The sequence below is a fragment of the Choristoneura fumiferana genome, chromosome 20 (assembly GCF_025370935.1).
Source record: "Choristoneura fumiferana chromosome 20, NRCan_CFum_1, whole genome shotgun sequence".
Taxonomy (NCBI): Eukaryota; Metazoa; Arthropoda; class Insecta; order Lepidoptera; family Tortricidae; genus Choristoneura; species Choristoneura fumiferana.
Genome location: NC_133491.1, coordinates 4,117,599 through 4,128,293, shown reverse-complemented (window position 1 = coordinate 4,128,293; position 10,695 = coordinate 4,117,599). Strand labels below are relative to the sequence as shown.

Here is a 10,695-nt window from a genome sequence, read left to right as displayed (position 1 = left end):
TCAGTCATCATCATCATTGTCGTCCAATTGATTACGGCTTCGGGTGACCAGAGGGCTGGCTTTTTCTTAGCACAAAGATTAAGCATTGCCATACAGCGTGGTAATGCTGCCAGCCTTCTGGGCACCTCACCACCTGGCAGTGATTTTGGGCCAACTTTTTTATTATAATTTTAGTTTGTATGTAGTTTTAGTTACCTTTATTTGTTTTATATTATACAGGCATTGTGAAGTTTTAATTTATAATAATTAATAATATATCCCTTTATAAAACTACACACTATCTATACGTATGTATCATTTACATATTATATAAACCTTTCATGATAGTTTTAGAGACGGCGAAGCGACTTTTATTTTATACTATGAAATTACTAGTGCTATGCATATAAAGATAGAGACATAAAGACTAGGTAAGTATGTTAGATAAAGATTTTAGATAGCTGTACCTGCCTACTATGCTTAAGCAGCGTTTCCACCTAAGATGTGCGAGGACGTATTGCGAGGGATGTGTTTTGCATCAACCAATAGAAACGCTTCATTTACACATCCTCGCACAGCACATCAATGGTGGAACAACTGAGCGGAGCGAGGTGTGGTAAATGAAGCTTTTCTATTGGTTAATGAAAAACATATTCCTCGCAACACATCCTCGCTCATCTCTGGTGGAAACGCTGCTTAAGTACCTACTGATGCTACCTAACAGTTACAGCGAGGAAAAAAAAACTTTTGACGATGTAGGTACTACATGAAAAGAGGTTCGAGGCAAATCTTTCATAGTACAAGCATATAACGAGGTCTGGTCTGGATATACATACTTACATATGAAATGAGATTAGTCGCGTCCATTGCAGCATTGTACTCAGTATGGCGCCATTACGAAGAAAGCACTCAACATGCTTCAAGCGAGAACTCAAGAAGCATACGGCATGCCAACCTCACCAACTAAACGAGTACGGTAAGTTGGGAGTTGTACAGTTGGTACTTTACTACATTTCATTACATAACACACAAATAACAGTCATTTGTGGAAAACCAGATACCGCCCAGCTGAAAGCGGCTTTAATACGAGTAGTTTCTGAGATTAGACTTCGAAGGACGGCTACTATTTTACTACTTTAGTATGTATAATTTTCTATTTCTACTCTGATATTACGAGTATTGAACCGTGTTTACGCTTCTTATATTCAGAATCTAACGGCCATTATAATCACGATACTTACTGTGCTGACTTCTACGAGTATGCTATGTAAATCGAGTCACACTTGACCACTTTTATCAGTAATTAGTTCAAGTTAATTACGAGTAGTTCTCGCTAGATGCGGTATAATTATTCCAGACTACTTCGTGTAGAACTACTCGAACATCGCGAATCAAGTCCATTTATGACCATGGTGAGAGTTGTCCATTCAGTTAGAGAGTAAGAGGCTGAATGCGTAAGTTATGGTCAGTGAAAACGCGCGAAAAGTTTAACTGTCAAAGATGGCGGGTAACATCTGCGGTGCTCCTATGAATACGAATGTACAAGACTTATACCATATAAGAACGTTTTGCAACAACAATACAATACCTCTTTAAGTAGCAAACACCACAAAATAGTAAGCAGTACGGAAATTGTATCAAAGCATTTTACTTATAACAAATTTTTGAACTTACCTATATTAAGAAATATTATGTTCATTTCGGTTTTTTCTTTTCAAAGTTTGACCGGGATTTTTTTTGCCAAGCCACTAGCAATTTATTTTACTAAATTTTACATAAAATACTTTTCATCCAATAAACATATAATGTTTTGATGAATCAAGCGTGTCAATTTGTGGGAAATATTGCATTCGGCTATTTTCAGATTAAGAAGGCAAGTGCCGCAGAAGACCTACTAAAGGTATCCTATATTTAGCTATCCAGTCCTGCACTAACCTATCGAATTAACTACTATATATATATATATATATATATAAGACAAACTTCCACAGTCGGGACCCATTAGATACAAGAATTTTTGAGCTGGTCGCGATTGGAATGGGTCCCGATGGTTGAAGTTTAAGTTAGCTACTTAACAGAGTTCTAAACAACGTCTTGTTTTCTTCTTTTTAGTATTTTTTAACGCAGTCGGGTTATGATTTTTTTTAATTTGTTGTATTTCATACTTTTTTGATATTTCTGTGAAAACGGTAAATAAAAACATGACTTGTATATATTTTTGTAATCTGTTTTTAAATTCCTTTATTTTGATACCCTACTCCATAGGTTTGAATAAAAAAAATTTGAAGCTTCACAATTTGGCGCCAAAAATCCGCCATTTTAGTTTTTTTAAGAATTTCATGTACGCAGTGTAACTCGCGTCATTAAGACGAATCCAATGACGTATTATTTATCAAAATCGGTTCAGCCGTTGAGTAGTTATGAGAGGACATAGGAATAGACATACATAGTTACATACATACATACAGGTCAAACACAACACATAACCCTCCTTCTTCGCAGTCGGGTAAAAAGAAGGAAAATTTACCTACTCTTACACTTTACGGATACAACGCAAGGGAATGAAAATATTACGGAAGCAATAGGTTACAGTATTATAGGTAGGTATAAAATAGCAATATAATACAACGTGTCTCTAGTCTCTGAACATTGATTGAATTACCTATTGTAAATTATTTAATTAGATACATAATATAAAAAAATAGTGGTCGTTTGGTATGAAGCTTTGTAAATAGGTTAGAAATGCCCTAATGAACACGTTCTTTTCATCTTTGCCCACAAGGTAAGGTCTCAGAGACACGCTGTATTATCCTTAGAATATCCCTACAGCTCGCCAAATTTCGAATGGAAGCAATGAAAAAAAAAATTCTAATCGGTTTTCTCGCGATTCTGCCTTAAATAAACTCTGCAAAAGTGCAATACGAATGCGACACAGTATAATGCAAGCAAAGAATCAAACCTCCTTGCGTTTGGCTACATAAATATGCATGCAATATTCCAAAAAATGAAGTCAGAGGGGTAGGTCTAATAAAATCCATAAATTGACAAATTATCCCTTGCTAATAGTGCACTAGTTGTAAATGAAACTTTAGAACAGTATCAGACTTCTAATGCATAAATTCCTTGATGACGTCATGGTGCAGCAATGCTTAACTGATCGATCACGTTCAAAAACCTTTGAGCGGTTTCTTGGAACAATGGAGTAATGGAAATGTGGACATTGCCACATCCTGGTCCAGAATTTGATCTGGATTAAGATACTGACATTACTGACAATGTGTAGGATCCATAAGTTTAGATGAGATGACGTTATAAAACCTTGGAAATAGATACAATGTATATACCCGTATGACAGCTCACCTTTTTGAATAAACACCGTTATTTTTAGGTTGATTCATACAGTATACGAACGGATCAGATTGAAAATTATTTGCGTCAAGTAGTTGTAGTCTCTTTCGTATTTTTTCTCATTTTTTATTCAAATTGAATTCTACATCGTGTGTATTTTTAGCGCCAAAGCGACGAGTTTGACCGGAAACTATAAGACCTATACAGGAGCCCACAACGTGGGAACGCTGAAGTGGACGTGTGAATGACTCATATGTATACCCGCCTGGCATTTACTAGCTATTAAAACAAAGAAAATGCTTGAAACACCTTACTTTGCAAAAGCTTTGCAAGGCTACAATCTTTACAATAGATTGTTATCTCTGGCAACAACTTAAAGGATACTTTTAAAGAGGTTTTATCGTCCTGGAAATAATGATTGCAATTTTAGAGGCGAAGGCAAATTTTGGGTTAGAACTTGGTTGGTTGGTTTTTTAGAAAAATATGGCTCTGTCCATTGGAGGACAATTTTGCCAGTGTCTAGTAGGTTTTGCCGTTGTACGGTAAAAAAATTCTAGAAAACGAAATATGAGAGGTAATGGTGGATGAACGATGACCGGGTTAGAACTTAATATAAGTATATTTTGTGAGTCATGAACGAGTGCAGTAAACTGGTTTGGTTGAGATAAAAATGACCCTCTGCTTCTCTGCACCAACGTTTTAAATGCTTAAGAGAAGAAATACAATGATTATCTCATTTGTCTTAAGTTTTATGTTTTTTTTTTATTATGAGAGAGAGGCAAAACGAGCAAGCGGCTCATCTGATGGAAAATGAGGAGAGTTATTGGTCCGCTGCCGGCGTTGTCGGTTAGTTCAAGTCAAACAAGTGTAAAAATATGAACGTTACAAAAATATATACCTACCACCGACTCTTATTCCGACGTAATTAGACCGTGGTAACATTTTTTGAGTGGTTCGAATATATACATACTTAAGAGTTTTTTTGCACTTGACTGTACCTACTAAATAAAATAAATAAATATCACCGGACAATTCACACCAATTGACCTAGTCCCAAAGTAAGCTTAGCAAAGCTTGTGTAATGGGTACTAAGCAACGGATAAATATAATTATATAGATAGATACATACTTAAATACATAGTAAACACCCAAGACCCGAGAACAAACATTCGTATTTTCATACAAATATCTGCCCCGACACGGGAATCGAACCCGGGACCTCAGGCTTCGTAGTCAGGTTCTCTAACCACTAGGCCATCTGGTTGTCAAACCTACTCCTCTATTACACATAAAATGATGTGTGAAATTTAATTAAACCCACTTATACTTCACAACTTTGTCAGAATTATAAACCGAACTTGTCGAAATTATATGTATTATGAACAAATATACATGAAGGAAGACAAAGTCCAGTGTCGAGTTTATGGGAAGTTGAAAAAGGTTACTTAAACCAATGGTCCTTGCTTAAGCGAAGTTTAAAGTTTACGTGCTTTAGCCTCGTGGCATTTAACTGCGAAAGGCCAAGTAAAAATTAAAGCTGGTAATGTCCCAATCAAGAGAAAAATATGAAATAACTCAGCGCACACTTCGGCAGTCATAAAACGCATAGAAGTTAACCTTAGCATAAACACACGCATGGCCAGGTTAACGGTGTATCACGGAGGCTGAACGCTCTCAAGCCCCAAGCCAAAATAAAAAATAAAAAAGCAATTATTCGCAACTGGCCGACAGCTGCGAATTGGCGCGAAACAGGTTTTTGGCGGGAACAATGACGTCATGTCATGTGGTTCGACTCTTTGATTTGGATGAGCAAAAAAATAATGAGAGTATGGTTCGATTTTACGGCAGTTTGTTAGTGTTCGGGTAAGTAATGTTTTATTGATTTTTGTTAAGTGAAAATATTTATGGAATATGTATGGTTTCGCGGACTTTTATTGCAACTCAAAACAATACAAGAATACGATAAAAAGTTACTAAATACTCAGTGGCGTCGCCTACCGGGGGTTAAATGTTCATAAGGATGATGGAATATGTAAGTATGAATTATGGGTACATGTTAATATCTCACAGGGGCCAGCTAGCTGTGAAAAACCCCATCCTTTGGGGACGATGTTGTCAGATATAGCCTCGGTATACTGCGCATTTTCTTGGTATAGTATGACTAGCTTTGTGCATACAAGTTTATACATACGTAACTCGGCTGCCATAGAGACGTTAAATACGCTTCTGGGTAAGTATTACAAAAAAAAAAAGCTGGCGTCTTATTTTTAGTGTCTCATATTAGATAATTAATGAAATTTATGACCGCATGAGTAGACATGATCATTATAACTATAACAATACTTACATCATAAACGCATTGTTCTGTGAACTTCACAGTTCATACCGTTAATGGTGTCAACTTTAACGTAATGGTAAAGTTAATTAGCCTCTTAATTCACACATTATGTTCTTTAAACAATAGAAGTACTTGCCACCCTAACTATATGTTAAACGATACGAGTGCTACAATTCCAAATATTAATCCCCTTTGCTTTAGACATCGGTTTCACCGCATACTACTTGTAGATACTATTATATTGTCTATTCAGTGCGTATACGGTGTAGGTCACAGATATACATATCTGTGGTGTAGGTACCTAAGCGCTAATTTTGGCGTCATTTCAGTCCATCATTCTTGAAGTAAGTATACAGGATGGAAAGTTGAGATGGGGCAGCAAGGGCAGCTACTAGATCCCTTCTGCTGCGCGAAAATGCTCTTAGGAGACCTTTACTAACTTTTTGAGTGATGACAATCGACATTCACAGATTTTTGCAGTGGGTTGAAACTCCATACAAAAAATCTAATGTATGGAGCTAGTGTCTTTTTTGTACCAACCTCTCCAAAATAACTTATTGGTTGCCATATTTATGAAATGATCTGTGTTTAGAAGATTTCACTTAAATTATAATATTTGCAATTCTTCACATTTTAAGCTGTGAAAAAAAAAAATAAGCGGAAAAAAATATTACTAAGATAAATAATACAATATAAAAATAATTCTGACTGGATATCCTTTTTTATTTAAGTAAATGAAAAAATTTTAGTTCTATTTTTCAATTTTATATGGCAACCCACAAACCTTCATCTGCTGCGTGGGAACGGACGCCTTCGCGAGATTTTGTGTTTGTATTTTCGTGTATTTTGGTGTTTTGTTTTGTTAATAGCGTTGAGTTTGAGATTATTTCTCCTCCGCATTAACTTTTCTTTCACTAAAGTGCATTTATTCGAGACAGGACTCTAGTTTTTACCGTAATTTTCACGGCTGTCCTTTACTAAGAAACCATTCAACATAGGAGATGCGAAATTTGTGGTATTCAAGAAAAACATTGTGAAAACAAAATGTTCTTTGCTAGATTTCCTCTAAGTGAACATGTGTAAGTAAAGTTACTGATAAATCTTATAATAGGTGTTGAGGTTATATTTGGCTGGCCGACGTCAATTCGTATTATATAGTATCACGACAATTAAATTTTATTTCAGTTGTAAGCAGTGGGTGAAAGTAGTTGGCAACGAGATTTCACAAAATCGAAAACCCGGCTGAAGAAGAAAGCCATACCAAAATTGGGACTTCCCATGCCACCTCTTTCTGAAGAAATTCTTGAAGGGTTTCCCCTAAAGATGGCAAGAACAGCCAAGGTAAACACTTTATTTTATTTTCAATTTATCTCTATTGCAACTTGACTTACTGCATCTTATAATAATAATAATAATAATAAAAGATATTGATTTAATAGTTTGTTTACAAATGTATGTTTGTCTACATAGGTACCTACATAACAAATAATAAGTACAATCAAACTATCAAAAGGGAAAGCGACTCAGCTTATGCCTGCACCTTGCAGAACAAAGTCCCTTGGCTGACAGGCGCGGTTTTTCAGTCGCCCCATAAACCATAACCCTAATAAATACCATCAATACACATGCACATATTTTTTTTACATACAATATATGTTATAAATTAATTTGCTTCGTCATCAATAATAATGCTAGGTATTTTGAGTGTATAGTATAGTTGCCGGTCAGAGCATTAGTAATAGACAGAAAATTGGCTATACACACTAATTATATTTCACCTGTATAAGTAAGTGGAAGCTTCTGGCTAAATTAAACTTTGTTTCAGGTTCAGCTTTGGAGTTGCCCAGTGTGGAATATTTACATGCACAGCCTTCTACAAGTGGTGCGCAGTGTAAAACTGACAATACAACAGGTAAGCTATCACTGATAAAAATCTATACCTTATAGCATAATTTAGAATTTTAGAGTTGATCTGATGATAAAGCTTGCGGGTGACCATAGGAACACTGTGATAAACAACACAACTGCATCGAGTTTGGACTCGTTTGTCGTCTTGACAAGTACTTTGGTAACCAGGGGCATATAGTACAGTCAGCAAAAAAAAAACTTATATTAGAAGAATTTTCAGAAAAACTTTTATTGAACTGTTTACGGAACCTTTCATATTAAATATAATGACCCGGATAACTCACGTCTTAAATCGAGTTTAGCTCGACATGTTTCGGGCTAATCCGAACCTTTCAACCTTTCATGTACGAGTCCAACTCGCACTTGACCATTTTTTCTGTATTGTCTGTGTTTATGGTACACTTCATGTAATAACACTCCTCTTTTTGCGTTAGGGGTTAAAAATAGGTTGAGCTGCTTAGTAGTTAGAGGAGATAGAAATGGATATGCATACATACAGGTCAAAATATAATCCTCCTTTTGGGCTTCACCAGAATCGGGTAAAAACTACAGAATTAATTTCATTACATTTGGCATGGCAAGTAGATTGTTTATCAGAGGTATACAAAATTATGTATTTTCAACTTCCAAGATCACCTTACATTTCATTTCATTCATTTGACAAGTAAAGACATATTTGACAATAAGGCAAGAAATTGTAAGAAAGTTGTCTAGGTAAACATAGGTCATTGACCTGCAATATGACAAAAATTGGATTGTGCGTACCAATTTTATTTTATCTTGCATTAGTTAGTGTAAGCTACTGGCTAAATTTAACTTTGTTTCAGGTTCAGCTTTGGAGTTGCCCAGTGTGGAATATTTACATGCACAGCCTTCCACAAGTGCTGTGCAGTGCAAAACGGACAATACAATACTACAATACAATACTTGTGTAACGTGAAACTGTATTTACCTATGTAAAGAAAAACAGATCCATGACATGAAAATAAATTATTATTAAGAAAAACAACTTTTTTTTCTTTAATTCGATCATTTAATTAATAAAAAGCGCACCACTACGTGCCGTTTTTTGACAATATATCGATAAAAAAGCACAACACTATGCTGTTACAATATCGATAATATCGACTGTTCCTAACAACACTACTTGTCAATGTGACTTTTTCGGCCCTGTTTAGTCTGTGCAGTTCGTTTCTTGATATTGGCACCAAAAAGACACTGAATTCATACTACAATCGTGGTATTGTTTTTGTATGAGAGTTCCGACTCTTAAAACGTAGTGATTATATACTCTTTGGATTTTTGATAAAATGTACAGGCAGCGAGAAAATCGACAGATTTGACTTTTTTTTAATGCCAATCGGTCCCATTTCTATCAAGGATTGAAACACTCTTTGAGACCAACTAAGGTAAGAGTACTAGAACACCCACAAATTAAAGAAAACTTTTTCCATACAGTTCGTTCGTACTATTTGCAAAGTGAAGCTATCGCAATTTTTTTTACGAATATGAATCCTTTCGCGCGTGGGAACTATGGCCCAAGCCCTCTTGTTCTGAGAGGAGGCCTGTGCCCAGCAGTGGGACGTATATAGGCTGGGATGATGATGATGATGATGAATCCTTTATGCTTAAAGAAAATTAAACAGTATGTAGACAACTAAAAACTTATAATTTTAACTAAAGTTAGTATCTTAACCCAGTATTGCTGCCCCATCTCAACTTTCCACCCTGTATTTGTTACATACAAAGGGGCTGTTTCACCACCCATTGACTAATTTTAATTGACGGATAAATGTGATGCCGTCTACGTCTATTCGAATGAACAAGGTGTATGATTAGTGATATTATGAGTTCTGATGATTATGAGTTTCGATCGTTAGTATTAAATTATGAAGTGATCGTTATGATGTTTAATGGTATGAGAAACATTTTCGGACTTCCGATAATACGACTTAAAAATTATGTGAAAAATCACCACCACCACACTATACCGACACGTTTCGAACTCAACCAGAGCTCATCTTCAGAGCAACACAACCGTACACTAGTAGTCTAACATCTGGTAGCATGGTGTACGGTTGTGTTGCTCTGAATATCAGCTCTGGTTGAGTTCGAAACGCGTCAGTGTTGCATGGAAAGCAAACTAGGCAATTGTTTTAGTTCATTGATATGGACCTCCGCAAAGTAACGCCTGATTCAATAAATAAGTGAATACTGGTCAATGGTGCTCCTTGGAAGGTTCTAAATATGTCCAGCAGTGAACTGCGATAATGATAACGATGATAATAAAGATTATGAGTCGGTAAACATATCAAAACAAAACCGTCGCTTAAAATGCGAAACCAAGTACACAACAGATCATTTCCTGTGATCAATGTCATTACAATTTTTTGTCAAAGTGCTATGCTTTACGACTTATTAATTTGACTTTTGTCTTCGCTTGATTTTTAAAAGCTTTTATTTCAGCTGTTCCGTTGTCTGTCTGTCTGTAAATGTTTCTTTCTTTCTTTCTTTCTTTCTTTGTAATCAAATCTTGTAAGTTAAATAAATTTAACCAACTTCCAGTAGTTAGATTGACTTGAAATTTGGTATAGGTACTTATGTACCACTATGTTGTGACAATACAATAATCTGGTAGTGGCATCCTGGTAGTCTGGCCAGAATCGTCTCCACAGGACGGAACTCTTCAACGGTTAATGGCATCGACTTGAAATTTGGTATGCAAATGTAGTTTGGGTGACCATACCAGTGCAGTCAACAAAAAGTATATTCAGCAAAAAAGCTTGTATTTAAAATGTTTTTTTTTTTACCAAAAACTTATTACAGTTAATTTCAGTTAAACTCAAAAGACATAAACGCGCTTTGAACTTGACTATACATATTACGAGTGTACGTAGGTACTATTTGGTACCACTTAATGGGTGTACTGTACCTCTAAGTTTGTTGTAATTAAATAATCTAATCGAAACACGTGAATCAAGTTTTGAAGTTGTTTACATGAGTAACAAAGTTTACAAGTTTTGTTTTCCCATTTTTCTGATTTCTCTACAGCAATTAGGATCAATCACACGACAGTGTTATCATGTATTATGTTAAACAAATTGAGTAAGTAGATTAATAAA

At 35.5% G+C, this 10,695-nt stretch overlaps 1 long non-coding RNA gene across 1 annotated transcript; it reads left to right on the top strand.

The window, feature by feature from the left end:
* Positions 1-6,757: 6,757 nt before the first annotated feature.
* LOC141439061 (uncharacterized) lies at positions 6,758-8,870 on the top strand. The gene is made up of 3 exons (XR_012452550.1): positions 6,758-7,006; positions 7,491-7,577; positions 8,401-8,870. It is a non-coding gene; the product is annotated as an uncharacterized lncRNA (long non-coding RNA).
* The last annotated feature ends 1,825 nt before the right edge of the window (positions 8,871-10,695 follow it).